Source organism: Lissotriton vulgaris, chromosome 3_1 (assembly GCF_964263255.1).
Source record: "Lissotriton vulgaris chromosome 3_1, aLisVul1.2, whole genome shotgun sequence".
Classification (NCBI taxonomy): Eukaryota; Metazoa; Chordata; class Amphibia; order Caudata; family Salamandridae; genus Lissotriton; species Lissotriton vulgaris.
In genome coordinates, this window is record NC_141689.1 from 21247855 (window position 1) to 21263480 (window position 15626).

At 42.0% G+C, this 15626-nt stretch overlaps 1 protein-coding gene across 1 annotated transcript in view; it reads left to right on the plus strand.

The window, feature by feature from the left end:
• Positions 1 to 15626, plus strand: part of LOC147725837 (extracellular calcium-sensing receptor-like) — a 651892-nt gene that overhangs the window by 528265 nt on the left and 108001 nt on the right. The window lies entirely within an intron of this gene.

The following is a 15626-nucleotide window of genomic DNA, read 5'->3' on the forward strand; positions in this document are numbered from 1 at the left end:
TCTGTATCTTCAGGATCCCTCTGGTGGATTTTGATGATCAAGAACTTATACAATTAATTAATAATATATATTTTTTATCAATTGTTGTTGTGTCTCTTTTTTGTTGTGTGGCTTTCTTTTTCCAGTTTTTGGTGCTGTTAAATGCTTTACACTAAGGATCATTTTTTACTTCAATTCGACGCAGGGCAGCATTGCCTGTCACTTTGCTGCACTGCCCTGTATCAAAAGAAAATCTCTCTGAGATACAGCCTAGTTATGTCCCCTTACAATACACTGGTGCATAAATGGCTGCCTTGCACCAAAGCAGACACCCTTGCACAATGGCTCAAGGGGGCCTGTGATGAAATCAGGTTGTTTTTGTACAGGAAGAGACACCTTTGGAGAGGTTTTGGGTGTCATAAAATTACTTGCAGACATCCTTCTTCGATAAAAGAATGCAGGCCTTGACTGTGGAGTCCTAAATTAGGCAGATCGGCCTCGACCTTGCCTGGACACAATGTTGGTAATATGTTCAGCATGTGTGGCGTGTGATCACTGTGTGTGCTGTATGTGCTGTGTCCTGATTGACTATGTGTTCCTAACTTTGTTTGTCATCTGGCTATGTAATGTTTTGGGAATGCGCAGATCCCTCTGGCCAAGTTTGCTTTATTGGGGTACATTTTTCTGGATCATTGGGGTGCCGCTGAGCTTATCTTTGGGATCGACCTGAGATTCCTATTTGTCTGCCGGCTACCTGCCACCCCAAGTGTGATGTGTCAATCAGTAACCTCAGGCCTACCCCAAGTGTGATGTGTCAATCAGTAACCTCAGGCCTATGCATTTCTGAGATAGGTTGGCAGAGAGTTAATGATGGGTGAGTTTGTTGATAGTGTTCCGATTTTGCTGGTAAATGCAAGTGTATCATTACAAACCATGGTATTGATTTTATCAGTATTAACATTCTGCGGGATTACTCTCCTATTGGGGCAGATTAATTATTATTCTATGGGGTTCTACTCTGTTGGTTGTATCTTCGCCCTAATCCTACATAGGAATATCTGGAGAAGGCATTTTACTTTTTCAAAGGCTACCTCATAGGACAAGTAAAGCTTGTCTGTACCTACTGCATGTGGTATGAGTGGACCAACATAACACGACCTGGCTGTTGTCTTGGAGCCCAAGGAAGTCATATGCTTATACTACATGTTGTAAAAGAGAGTGCAGCATATTGCATGTGGAATGCTGGTGTTGGGTTCAGTGTAATTCTAAGCGATGTGGGAGATGTACCTACTCAAGCGCGGGGTGGACTCCATCAGACTAGGCAGTGCTTTGGGGATGAATAGACTTGGAAACACCCATAGTAACCAGAGAGTACACAGAAGTGCAATAATCCATAACTTATTGAGCATTGTGGGTTGTGGGATGGGTTTCAGGGGAGACGTCTTTAATCCTCTGGTGACTTGGCGTTATTGACTTGACAGTTGGAAACAAAATACTCAAGATAAAAAGTTCACAGTGCAGTTCATTGTGGATTTGCTGTGAAAGGCTTCAGCCATATGTCAGAGAGGTAGACTGGTGTATTTATCCCTTCCACCTAGAGGGCGATTGGTATTGTGGGAACTACTCAGTAGGGCCCTCAAACCTGGCTTTCTTCCACTTCCTTACAAAGTTTCAAATGTAGACTTCCCGTCCATGTTGAAATGTTTAGTACGGTAGCTTGACATTGGTGATCTTGAAGTTCCGCGGTTGACCTGCTTGTAGAGAAAACTGATGGTTCTGTTTAATTCAGAGAGATACACCTGCAATTAGTCCACTAACACTTGAGTGCTAGCCTCAGAGCTAAGTTTAGTCTTGTTTGTTGTGATGGGTGTCCTCATCAATCTGCCAGTTTCCATCTGGTGTCATGTGAGGTGGTGATCACTGCTGGGTGTATTTCTCAGAGCAAAAAAGGATTGGGCCAGACAGTGGAGCTAATTATTATTAACGCTGGTGCAAGATTTTGCGTACCTTATTTTTCAACAGGTTGTTGACTCTCTAAATAACTCAGTTGCTTTGGAGGTGATGCATAGTGGCCAGTTTATGAGTTATTCCCATAAGGGTGCATATGTGAGTGAACATGGGATTGACAAAGTGCTTTCCGTTATCTGACCAGATGAAGTCTGCAATCCCCCATCTGGGAATTACTTCACTGACAAGGAATCTTGCTGCTGCCTTGGTGTCACAGTGCATGCAAGGATCGGCTTTGATCCACCAGGACTCGGGGCAGATTACTACAATCAGGTATGTATAGTTAGAACATCAATTGATTATGTCAAAAAGGGTAATGTGTAAAGCTCTGAAAGAGCCTGTTTTTTTTGTTGAGTTTTATATATCGCAAACTAGACCCGAGACATCAGGTATCAAAGCGCTGTATATGAGCACCAGTTTTGTCACAGATTAACACATTCATTTTTGTTAGGCACGGGGAGATAACGTGATTAGCCCGGAATCACAGGATGTTGAGCGCTGTTGCCCCAGGTCCGAAGTCGACCACTCTAGCCGTAAGGCTACATCCTCTCCCTGTTGGTCCTGGAATAACTGATGTCACAAACTTGAGTGTAGGTTTGGGTGAGTATAATTGGCAGATAATGCATTTGTTTAAATGCATTGTCATGGTTTCGGCAAGGTTCGGGATACACCAATCTTTTGGAGTTCCACTTACATGATGGGTATCCCTGTAGGAGTGTGTATGTATACAAGGTTGTGTGCAATCTGAGTGCAGCCCTTGGCTACCCATTGCTCCTTTTCATCAGGCAATGCTGTTCCCTGCAAGACCTACAAGTACAAACCTGATGTTTCAGTACAAGGCTTATCTTGCTGGGGTTCCATCTCTGGGGCCTACTGTAAAGGAAGTACAATGGTCTCTTTGTTCATTCCATCAGTGGCCCTCTTGCTACCTGGTCGGCTAATGCATTCCCACGAGATATGAAATCCTTGCCCCCAGTGTAGGAGGTGCACTTTACCACAGCCACACATTTAGGTAGGGTTAGGGAATTAATTAGTAATTCTCGGAGGTCCTTATGTGCAACAGGTGTGTGGTCTGATTTCAAACACTCGTCTTTTTTACCTTCCTATGCTAAAGTGCACCATGGTGGTGGCAAAGGCTAAATCTGAATAGATTGTTAACATCTTTCCTCTGCTTTGGGTAAGGGCTTCGATCACTGCCGTCAGCTCTGCTACCTGTTGTAAAAGGCAGGGAAAGAAAGTTTGCTGTGACCTGCAATATATCTGAGGGCGCGTGTCTGTGGGGCTTCAGAACTGCTGCCCTATGTGTGTTACCCCGGTCAGTTGGTCTGTCATAGAGGAATCGCCGATCAACAATACTTCACTGTCTAGGAGGATCCCAGGTAATCCCCTCGGGCAAGATGTGGCACAGTCATGAATCTCTGCCCCCTTTTTAACCTCTTCATATTAGTTATCCTGAGCAACAGGTAATATCATGTAGGGTATTTAGTAAAATCTTCCAAAATATATCATGCAAGTTTACACTGTCTAGTGTTTCACATATATATTTTAATAAAATATATGATAGTAGAAAGGTACTTCACAACAGGTCAGCCAACCCGTGTTTCGCCCCATGTGGCCCGCAAGCCGGGGCTTTCTCAAGGCTGAATTATTAAAAGTATAATTTCAAAGTAAGCAAATAACTGAGTGGAGAAATGTAAGTGCAAAAATAACCATTATACAAAGGTGTCAAGAAAAAGCATTGATAAGCGAAAAACAAAGAGAAAGCGAATGAGAAAGGAAGTCATGAAGAATACAGAAAACGACAAAGAAAAAATATGTAACTATAACATACAATAACATACATTGGAGAGATGGAGTCAGAAAATAGGAGCCAGGGAAAGTACCGAAAACGATGAACAAGAAACATAAGTATCCATAACATACAGTAACATACAGGTATGAGTTTGTGCACATTGATCATCAAAAGGTGTCATTTTCATAAGTCCAATCATTTTTTTGTACACAAAAATAATTCTAGATTCAATAGTAACGCTAGATTTATACATACATGTGTAGGTCATATGCCAAATAGTTGAGGAAATCGGTAGCCATATAACGGAATAGACAAAATAGATAGATCATAAGAGCAATTTAATCTGAGATTTTTGGAACTTAATTAGTAGAGATTTTTATTATTATTTTATTTCAACCCTACACCAACTATCTCCATTTAAGTGCAGGTGCATTTCTGATAAAGTAGTGATCCAGCACGGCTAAAATAAATCTTTCCTTATAACACTAACCCAGAAAACATCTACAAAACCTTAATCATATTAAACCCTATGTTGGTGGGGCCCATAACACCGCATACATACATTCACCCAATTTTCTGGATCAAACGCTAAGGAAATGAGATGCTGGATAAACAGAGTACCTTGTTAAATTGACAGAATTATAACTTACACATTATATACATTAACGAAGGATCCTGTCGGTTCTAAACATCAAAGTACTCCGCTATTCGGTCAATGGACCAACTAGTAGAATTAGTTGACAGTGATTAAGTCCAGCTCAATCACAATTAAAACCTTTAACATTTATTAATCACAATTTTATTCTTTGAGCAAATAAGTAAAGTTCGTTATTAGGCAAAATACATTTAAAATATCAATCAGCATTTAAAAAATTTTTTAGAATAGAAACAGAGTGTAGTGTAGTTCCTATATTCCCAATAGGCTCTGCGCATTGGAATAGTATATCCTGTAGATATGACGTAGGAGTGAGGTCGACTAGGTCTCTATCGAATATACTAAACTTAATAGTGAGTGCCAGCTAGCTCAGAGGTCACTAGAAACGTTCTCGAAATCACAAGAAGGGATTTGTTTCGGAAAACCGCATAAACATGACAACTTTGTTTCCTAAGAATAATAACCTTATCTCTAGAGTCGTGGAAACAATAGATACGTATTTCACTCAGTCAATTGTGCATGCTTCATTTCTACAGAGTTGTAGAGAAATAGAGAGATGGGCGTTTCCAATAAAAGGTTTATTGAACAGTCTTCTTTCTCATACAAGAGAAGTGAACTGCTACAATCATTAGGCAGGCTGCAAAGTATAATGCGTACAGTGTAAACAGTAATATCAAATAATACTGTAAGAGCATTGTATGGTTTCTAAGCCATATAAAATACATACATAAATAACAATGACTCAAATTCTCAACTGGTGCTTCTAAAATACGCCTACCCCAATGTACCTAACCTAAGTCTAGTACGAGAGAAGAAGTAAGTAATGTGTAGCATAGGTTTAGTTTTCTTTGCCTATAATCTACCAAAGATTTCTCTAGGTTCTAATCAGCTCCATACCTTGTTTAGAATGAAGGAGGTCTGGTATCTCAGTCTCGGGACTCGATTTTCCAACACCCCGCAAGGGGAGCTTGGAAACACCGGAGCTGGATTCTTGGCAGGAGAAAGGCAGCCTCTGATCAGTGTGTTAGCTAGAGGGTCGGCTTCCTTCGGCACTTGCTGTAACGAGCTGCGTCGGGCAAGTAGATAGTCAAACTGCTCCACACCACTGTGTGTTTGCTAGGGCAAGTGAAGGTATATTTATACCTTGAGGGTGTTTAGAAATGCCATACTTTGACGTAAAGTCTGGCATAATAACATCAAGAAAGAACACCAAGGGCATAGTGGTTCTTTGAAAAGTACATGAGTTCTTGGATAAATCAATATTCGAGCAAGGGGAGGTTCCCTAACTGCTTAAGCCGATTTTCCAAGAAATCGTTGTGACGTTAGGTACGGGTGGAAGTAGCCATGTCTGTATTTTGGACTGCATGGGCTATGTCTAAATAAGGGCTTGATTTCTATGCCTATATTAGGGCAATGTGAAACATAATTAAACATGATGTGTTAAATCCCACCCAAACATACATAAGAATGCATTGGTATTGGTTGTATACCAAAATAGCATTTGTGCTGTACGCATTTTTAAAGAAATGTGTCATTCAAAGCATATAGTTTGATACATGAAAATGCCAACCTAATGAATCACGAAAAATACATTTATGAAATGGCTCTTAATTACAGAAGAAAAGGTTGAGACCATTTCATGGCAGATGATATTACGTGTTTGAGTGTGGACAAGGTCAAATATTGTCTCTTGGAAGCATTCAAAGAATGTCTAGTTCTCTATGAATAGTTCTACTGTAAGCAGACTACTTTGTGCCAAAAAATGCAAAAAGGACAAATTTGGAAACGCAAAAGTTTGATCATAGAAAAAAAGTTCCAAAGTTAGAAGCTTGTTGTGAAAAACTTAATATCAAATTCAGAGTCCCTCAGTACACTGTGTGCCAACTTCAAAAGTCAGTTTTATTGTTAGGAGAAAACATCAAATCTTCCAAGTCTGTAAAGAATTTGTCTACCCTTGTAGGTGACAGTTGGATTACCTAGTTAAAAAGATCAACTGTACACAGATGTGAATCATCGCAGTCAGCGCTGGTAGGATTAGCAATGTTCGGATTAGGTGGTACCTGTGTGCCGCTTTCCTCTCGTACCTCAGCAGTAGCATGTTGCGTGTGAGATCTCAACGAATGCCGTCATCAGGATTGGTAGCCGCTGGGGACAACACAGTGCATGAGCCGTTACTGGTCCAATGTTCCCATTGGTTATATATTAAAATTTGTTCATAATCTGATGAACCTTCTAAGTATTCATGATTTGTAAATTTTGCAGACATTTCTAAGACTGACATCATATTGTTAACAGTCTCAAAGTCCCAATCATCAGAAAAGGTACTAGATGAAACAAAGTAAGTATGGGCGAAATTTGCGAATTTGCGGTACGCGAATTTGAGCAAAAGCGAATTTGCGGTCCGTAAAATCCGCGAATTTGCGGATTTTTTTATTTTTGCGTGTTTGCGTGGTTTTTTTTCAGCGCTGCTACAGCGAAGTTACTCATGTGGTCATAAATGGGCACGTCCATCTTGTTTTCAGTGTTCTCGTTGCGTAGTTCCGTTTCCGGTCGCTAGTTGCATGCTCGCGTTGCGCATTTCCTGTTCCGGGTCGTATGTTGGGTGCTCGCAATCGTTTTTCCTGTTTGCGACCGCTTACTACGTGTTTGTGTCCGTTTTTGCGTGCTTGCGGTGGAAATATCGCGCAAACTTACCCACGCGGTCGCAACGGGCGCGGCCATCTTGTTTTTCATTCATTGCTATGGTTCTGGGCATGCTTTTTCAATCCTCCTTTAATCTTTGTAATTCTTTGTTTGTTTGAACTTTTTTTAATCTGTTTTACTCATTATCTATCTCTTTATTTTTGTACATCTATATTTTGTGTTTTATTCTACTTTTGGTTACTTAAAACTACTTTTTTTAACTCTCTTTTCTTTTCTTTACTTTTTCCCTATTCTCCCCTATTTTATTTTCCTTTAACTGTCCCGGACCATGGGAAAGGGAGCCGTCAAAAACCTGAAGGGGAAGGTTCCTGCACCCCGTGGCTCTCTCCCTTGCGGGCGCTTAAGGGAGGAGGCTGTAAGTCCCAGGGAGATCTTCAGCTTGGTGGAGGTGGCCGCCCTGGTTTTCTTCGTACAGCGCCACCTCCCTAAGACCGTCGCGGCAGGCGGCAGGCCCGGTACTGAGTACGGGCTCCGGGAGAGTTGCCAGCTATCGGGGAAGACGTGCTGGGCCATGTATCGGGAGTCTGGGGTCCGGCGCACCTACAACCAGGTGATGCACTGGTTGTCCGACATCCTGGACCGGGAACACGACCCGCTCGACCTGCTTTTTAATTGCTACTTTGTTGTCTTCTGCTCTGTGTTATGATATTGCAAATATATTTTTTTTCGGAGAGCAAGAAAGCTGCTGATTACATTGCAGGTAAATTATGTTTCAAAAGCTTCTGTGATTGCAGGTGCTCGCCTGCTCACTGGCAGTGCAACTATGCTTAATTGTTTTCAATTTTGTGCTCATTTGGCCTGAGTGATTATGTATGAGTGTACTTTACAGAACTGCGTAATGCTGGACACTAGAGATTACATTGCAGGTAAATTATGTTTCAAAAGCTTCTGTGATTGCAGGTGCTTGCCTGCTCACTGGTGGTGCTACTATGCTTACTTGTTTTCAATTTTGTGCTAATTTGGCATGAGTGATTATGTATGATTGTACTTTACAGAACTGCGTAATGCTAGACACTAGAGACTCAAGTCCAGTCCTTCCTTTGTACTCCTGCCACTAAGAAGAGATAGTGGTAAGTATGGGCGGAAAATTCGTTCCGCTCGCGGAATTTGCGGATTTTCCGCGATGTCGCGATCCGCAAATCACGCAAAATCACGGCAAAATCCGCAAATTCACGAGCGGGATGAATTTTGCTCAGGAAGCACTTACAGGGTTACAACAGGTGCCCAAGTTGAAGCTAATTTCTTTGTAACTATTTACAAAATGGTTACAAAGAAATTAACTTCAACTTGGGCACCTGCTGCAACCCTGTAAGTGCTTCCTGGTGCCTCCTTGCCTAATTGCAACTATTCTCTGACCCTCGAAGCAGGGTCAGAGAATAGTTACAAGTAGAAAAGAAGGCTCTGTGAACAGGAGAGCAGGAAGCACTTACAGATAAAGCAGGTATTCGAGTTGATCGTGCCTAACCTTTTATACACACAAGAGGCATGTGAACTCGCATGGAAGCTTCGCCCGTTTGGCCCCCCGCACACTAGCGGTGTACACCGTCTTCCCGCCATTTACCCACTAATGTGGACAGCTCACTCAAGGGACCCCTGCGCCCTTGGGTGCGATTTCATAGTAACACACACATGGTCACTGGAGCTTCATTCTCCCCATCTGCTGCTCTGATCGGTCTCTGACCATTTATACACACAAGAGACTCGCATGGAAGCCCCGCCGACACACTAGCGGTGTGCACCTCTTCCCGCCATTTACCCACTAATGTGGACAGCTCACTCAAGGGACCCCTGCGCCCTTCAGCGCAATGGCATAGTAACACACACATGGACACTGGAGGCAACTCTTCTGGCACTTTAGGCAGCTGTAGTGCAGGAAAATCACTATACATTAGCTGTGATGCTGGATAGAGGCCTTTGCATCCTTGACTTTCACGAGCGCAATGCCCTTGCTGTTCCTGTGACCAGGAGCTTATTTCTCGTCATCTGCTGCTCTGATCGGTCTCTGACCATTTAATCACACAAGAGGCATGTGAACTCGCATGGAAGCCCCGCCCACACACTAGCGGTGTGCACCGTCTTCCCGCCATTTACCCACTAATGTGGACAACTCACTCAAGGGACCCCTGCGCCCTTCGGCGCGATGGCATAGTAACACACACATGGTCACTGGAGCTTCATTCTCCCCATCTGCTGCTCTGATCGGTCCCTGACCATTTAGACACACAAGAGGCATGTGAACTCGCATGGAAGCACCGCCCACACACTAGCGGTGTGCACCGTCTTCCCGCCATTTACCCACTAACATGGACAGCTCACTCAAGAGAACCCTGCGCCCTTCGGCGCGATGGCATAGTAACACACACATGGTCACTAGAGACAACTCTTCTGGCACTTTAGGCAGCTGCAGTGCAGGAAAAGAACTATACATTTACCCAACGAGGTAGCACTTAATGATTAGCCGGTAGAAAGTACTCTAATTAAGTATGGTGCAAAATCACAAAAAATCCTCGATTTCGCGGGGAAATTCGCGAATTCGCAGACCGCGAATTTGCAAATTTCGCCCATGCTTAGATAGTGGTGGTGGATTGATAGTTTGAGTATAGTATGACTAGTTATTTAGTGGTCTGCAATCATGACGGTCTGTGTCTATCACTTCGCATGCTGCGGAGTGCTGCCTGCCAGTCCTAGTAGAACCTTTTTGTAGATGGTTTAGTGAGTTACAAAACTTTCCAAGTAGACGGTCCGCGAATCCAGCAATACTAATATCCTAGTGGACCACATCAGATAGGTCAATAAATTTAGTGCAATTGTTGCCTATTTCCCCGAAATAATTTGTTATTGTTGTTTTGAAATGTTTGATTTGGTTGACAAAAATCATCCATGTTTATGTCTTTCTTTCATGTACATCAGCTCCCCCCAGAGGCAAGAGGACAGAGGAGTAGGTAGCAATGCCGGCGGAGCAGGAAGGCCAGGATATGTCCACCGAGGGCTCCTCTGCTGGCCCCAGTAAGTTTTCCTGTTAACATTAATAATTATACTTCCCTATCTTTTACAGCACCGATTTATTCAAAACGTTCCTCATAATTCTATTTTTTCCTAAATCGTCTTTGATCTTCTTCTAGACTGTTTCTAAATTCTTATCCTGCCTCTACTATGACTCTCTATGCTACTACTAGATGATTATTAGTCTGTCTGTGTAGCTAGCTAAGCTTGCACAGTTTGCAAAAGGTGTTAAACAAAACTCCTATTCAGCAATAGCTCTAGGCACTGAGTGAAGTCCTCTGGGTTGTCCATAATGTCTATTGGAATCTACTAAATGTTTATGCTTTGACAATTCCCAACAATAAAATGTCAATGGCCACCAAGAATAAAATGCTAGTTTACTTTTTGCTTGGATAGGAGGACATACTACTTCTGTTGCAATGTAAATGTAAATGTAAATGTAAATGTAAATGTAAATGTCAAGGTATTTGTAGAGCGCACTGCCACCAAGCGGTTTCCTTTTTTTTTTTTTTTTTTTGAATATTTTTATTAAAATGTTTGTTTCGTTGGCACACAACATACAAAAAAAAAACATTTGTATAAACAGAGATCACAATGCAAAAATTAAACAAAATAATTACTGTAAGAGAAACTTAGACATAAACATATAAAGGTGGAAAAAACTAAATATTATTAACCATGACATGCACTTACTCTCTCTTTCCAGCAATATATTGGTTCCCCTATTTTCAAACCCAGTCTTCTTGCTCTTTTACCTTTTCTAGCATATATACCTTTTTCAAGGTTAAATATCCCCAATAATAAAGCAATCCATTGTTGTGTTGTGGGAGGGAGAGGGTCCCGCCATACTCTAGCAATGAATATCCTATACACTGCCATTGCTAAAAATACAAATTCAGTATTGTCACCCCTAAATCCCCTAACCCCTAGCATAATACCAGTTGGTGTTAAACTCACATTTAAACCAAGTGTATGACGCATAAATTCTTCAATACCCTTTCGTAGATTATCCAATTGGGGACAAAGTGCAAAGATGTGAATACTATCTGCTGCCGGTGCATCGCAACGAAAACAAGTTGTCCCTGTAATGGCACCCCACTGTGCAATGCGGTCCGGTGTGTAATAAAGTTGATATAAAGTTTTAAAATGTTGAGATTGAAGAGAAGCAGAACACAAAACAGAACATCCTAAATCCAATGAATCCAAGAAGCACTGAGTCTGTACCCCTAATTTCCCTGCCCATTTGTCCCCGAATTTCCCGGTATCATCTTTCTTTAATTCTGATAAGCTAGCATAAAAGAATCGTATAGAACACTCTCCACCTTGATCTAAAGATTCCATAAGGTTATTCTTCCGAAATCCACATTCTCCTCCTTTTTTCTTACCCAAAAAACTCCTAATTTGCAAATACTTAAAGAAACTATTTCTTGGTATATCATATTTTGCCATCAAATCTAAAAATTGCAAGATGTTCCCATCTATCCCCAGCAGGTCCCCTATTTTTTTAATACCTTTCATATCCCAGTCTGCCGTTATAGAATCAGAGAAGATCAATGGTGGTAGTGTTCTATTCCTGTATATTCTAGTATACCTATTATATCTTCCCAATCCGCATTTTTTTGCTACCGCTATCCAGGTGTTATATGCAGCTTTAACTGTTTTAAAATGTGTATGTTTGTAGTAAGAGAAATCAGCACAATTTAGAAAAGCATTTGAAGCATCTGCCCCCATTACAATAGAATATACCATTGTCGAAAAAGTTCTAACATTCAAATCTAATTCGCCTGCACCCAACAAGCCCTGAGTGAATTGCAGTACAGATGCCCAGTAATATAACCTAAAGTCCGGGACCCCCCATCCTCCGCTAGCCCTCGACAGAGTCATATACTTGTATGCCCTTCTGGTCTTCCCATATGACCATATAAATTTGTTTAATATCGATTCCAGCTTATTGAACCAAATTGATTCAAACAAAAGAGGAATGGTGCGAAAGAAATAAAGGACTTTGGGGAGTATAAGCATTTTTATTACATTTGTACGCCCGACTAACGTAAGCCTAAGATTATTTATTCTAACCAGTTCTGAGCTTACGCTCCTAATTAAAGGGGAAATATTCAGTTCTACCACGGTATCCAAGTTAGGTGAAATCTCGACTCCTAGATACACTGCTGCTGGAACCACCCGTGTATCATTGTATTGAACCTTTGTATTTTTAATAATCTGGGTTTTTGCACTATTTAATTTGTACCCCGATATTCTGCCAAATTTACTAGCCTCCAGTTCAACCTCCCCATTGCTTTAGATGGATCTGGGGTGATTATAGCAACGTCATCTGCATACGCTAGTACGTTAATCTCTAAACCATTTGAGACAAGAGGGGGGATATTAGGATTAAATTTCAAATACCGCAAATATGGGTCCATATATGATGCAAAAAGGAGGGGGGAACTAGGACAGCCCTGTCTAGTACCTCTTTTAATTTGTACAATTGCGGTTAGATCTCGATTTACTTTAATTCTAGCTGTAGGTGCCTTGTATAGAACCTGGATTGCCCTAATATATTTGTCGCCAAAGCCATATAATTTCATTATTTCCCACAGATAATCCCATGCGACTCTATCAAAAGCCTTCTCCGCGTCGAGGAATAAGGCTGCCACAGGGCCGCCGGCAACCTCCATAGCATCAAAACAGGTAATCACTGTTCTAACATGTGTTGTGGTGCCTTTCCCGGGGATAAATCCGTGTTGGTCTGGTGAAACTAATTTGTCTATAACCATGGACAGCCTTGTTGCCAAAATTTTTGAGTAGAATTTCACATCCGCATTCATAAGAGCGATTGGTCTATATGACCCTGGGGCTGTTGATGGCTTGCCTTTTTTTAAAATAACTATAATCTCAGTGCCCCCCCAAGAATCTGGGACTGACACTTCCCTCTGTGCTTGTAGAAGGGTATCCAGTAACTCCAATCTTATAGATGAAAAAAAAGTTTTATAAAATTCGATTGGAATGAGGTCTGGTCCAGCGGCCTTAGAGGATGGGAGTTCTAATAATGCTATCGTAACTTCATCTAACGTTATATCAGAATCCAGCTTAATCTGATCTTCCATTTCCAAAGCACCAGCTGAATATTTCCCAAATAGTCTCTTATTTTATCTCTTACTTCATCTCTACCCACCCTGGTTTCAGAATCATACAAATCTGTATAGTATTTCCAGAACTCATTCCTTATCCCATCAGGGTCTAGGATCACATTGTATTGTATTGGCATTTATATAGCGCACTACTTACCCATAGGGTCCCAAGGCGCTTTGACCGCTGCGAAACCCTTCCTGGCTTCCCTGAGAGATGGTCCCTTAATGGGTATCTCCAGGGTGAGACCAGGCATCCCCGGCGGTCTGGTGGGGCCGTTAGTGAAGATGAGGCAAGCTAATGCCCAGAGTTGCCGAGTGTGATCGCTGATCAGAGTGGGCACCGAGGCGAGAGAATTATCGAGTCCGCTGACCCTGGTCCAGAAACCTGCCGCGCCGGGAATCGAACCCTGGTCCCGGGCCGTCCTCTGCTCTCGGGTCTGCCGCCTCTAACCAGTGAGCCACACTACATTCCCTGAGTTATCTACCATATTTGTAATATCCCCAGCATTAGCTTTCTGCCTAGTTCTGACAGCAAGAATATGTCCCACCCTCTCACTATACTCAAACACCTGTTCCTTTTTTGCAAGATAATTTGCAGCCGTTTTGCTAGTAACTCTTTCAGCCATATCACTCTTTAACATCATTATTTCTAATATTTTTTGATCCAATGGGCTCCCACATGTAATAAGTCTACTAAGTTCTGCCTCTGCAATCAGGAGTGAGTTCATTTGAAGTTCTGTCTTCTCTCTTTCACTCTTCTGTCTAAATGTTGTAAAACTAATTGTCTCACCTCTTATCCCTGCTTTAAATGCATCCCAGATGTTCCCACTACTTGAGCTACCCTTGTTGTTAAGCCAGAACTCGGCTATCCATTTCTCCATATGCTTACAATAGCTCTCATCTTTTAACAGTGCTCTCTCAAATGTCCATTTATAAGCTTTCCTTACAATGCCGTTAAGATTCAGTGTCAGTAACAGTGGGTTATGATCCGACATCAAACGTGGTAGCTTTCTAATACATACATTTGAGAGCAAAACATTAGAAATTAGGAAGTAGTCTAACCTAACAGTAATTCTGTGTGGTGCTGAAAAAAAGGTATCACCGTCACTCATTGGATGTAAATTCGCCCATACATCTGATAAAGCATTATGCACGGCCAAATCTACTATAGCCCTATGTGCCCTCTTCTTACGCCCAGTATAGCCGTGATCCCTTTGTAGCTCAACACTAGCAGGGCGATTAATATTGAAGTCCCCACAGCAAACGATAGGTTCCACCCAGGTTGGTAACTCCTGATCCAAAAATTTAAATATGTCTGGCTCATCACACGTTGAACCATACACAGAGACCAGAGTAAATCTAGCTCCTCTGAACACTACTTCCACGATGACCCATCTTCCCCACGTGTCTACCTTGCTCCTAATCACCGTACATTCTCTCCCCCTACCCAAAATTGCAACCCCCCGTGTTTTTGAGGCTTGTTTAGTGTAGGCCAATACTTCAAACCCCAACTGCTCCAACAAAAAACCCTTACCTCCCTCAACATGGGTCTCCTGGAGACAAATCAAATCAGGATATAATGCCTTACAAAAAGCAGAGACCCGTAATCTCTTCTGAAGGTCATTAAGACCGCAAACGTTCATTGAAATAATTCGGCAAGCCATTAAAAAACATCAAAAATCAGAACCATCATCCTTTCCCAGTTTCCTTTTTCTTTCTTTATTTCATTGTTCCACCTTGTGCTTAAAAGCTGTACTTGACTCTCGCTAAATCTCTGTACGTATGTTGCGTATGTTGCGTATGCTGTGTGCCATTTTCTCCCCCCCCTTTCTGCCCCCCCATGACCCACCCCAAGCTACCCCTCCCCCACCCTCCCCTACAGGCAAATAGGTCACACATGACCTATGTGTGATCGCCAGGGAATCAGCAGTCGCCACTCCTCCCCACCTTCATACCACCTTTATGCCAAATACCAGCATCATTATTGTAGTTATCACTCCTTGTACCCCAGAACTTCTATCATGAAGGCCTTTGCTTTAATCTCAGAAAAGAAAAACTTAACCTGACTTTTGGTTACTACTTTCAATTTGGCAGGGTATAATAGATAAGCTTCTGAACCCAGGGTCTGGATAATCGGTATCAATTGCCTCAACCTCCATCTACGCTCTACTGTAGCATGGCAAAATTCGGGCCTTGCAAAAAACGTAACATTGTTAAATGCCCGTCTGGACTCAGGTTTAGCTTTATCCAGAATCAGCTGTCGCAAAAGAAAATTCCCTACAAAAATCAAAATTGCCCTTGGTTTCCCCCCTTGGGCTCCATCCTGACCCCTTTTGAAAAATGGAAAGCGGTGGGC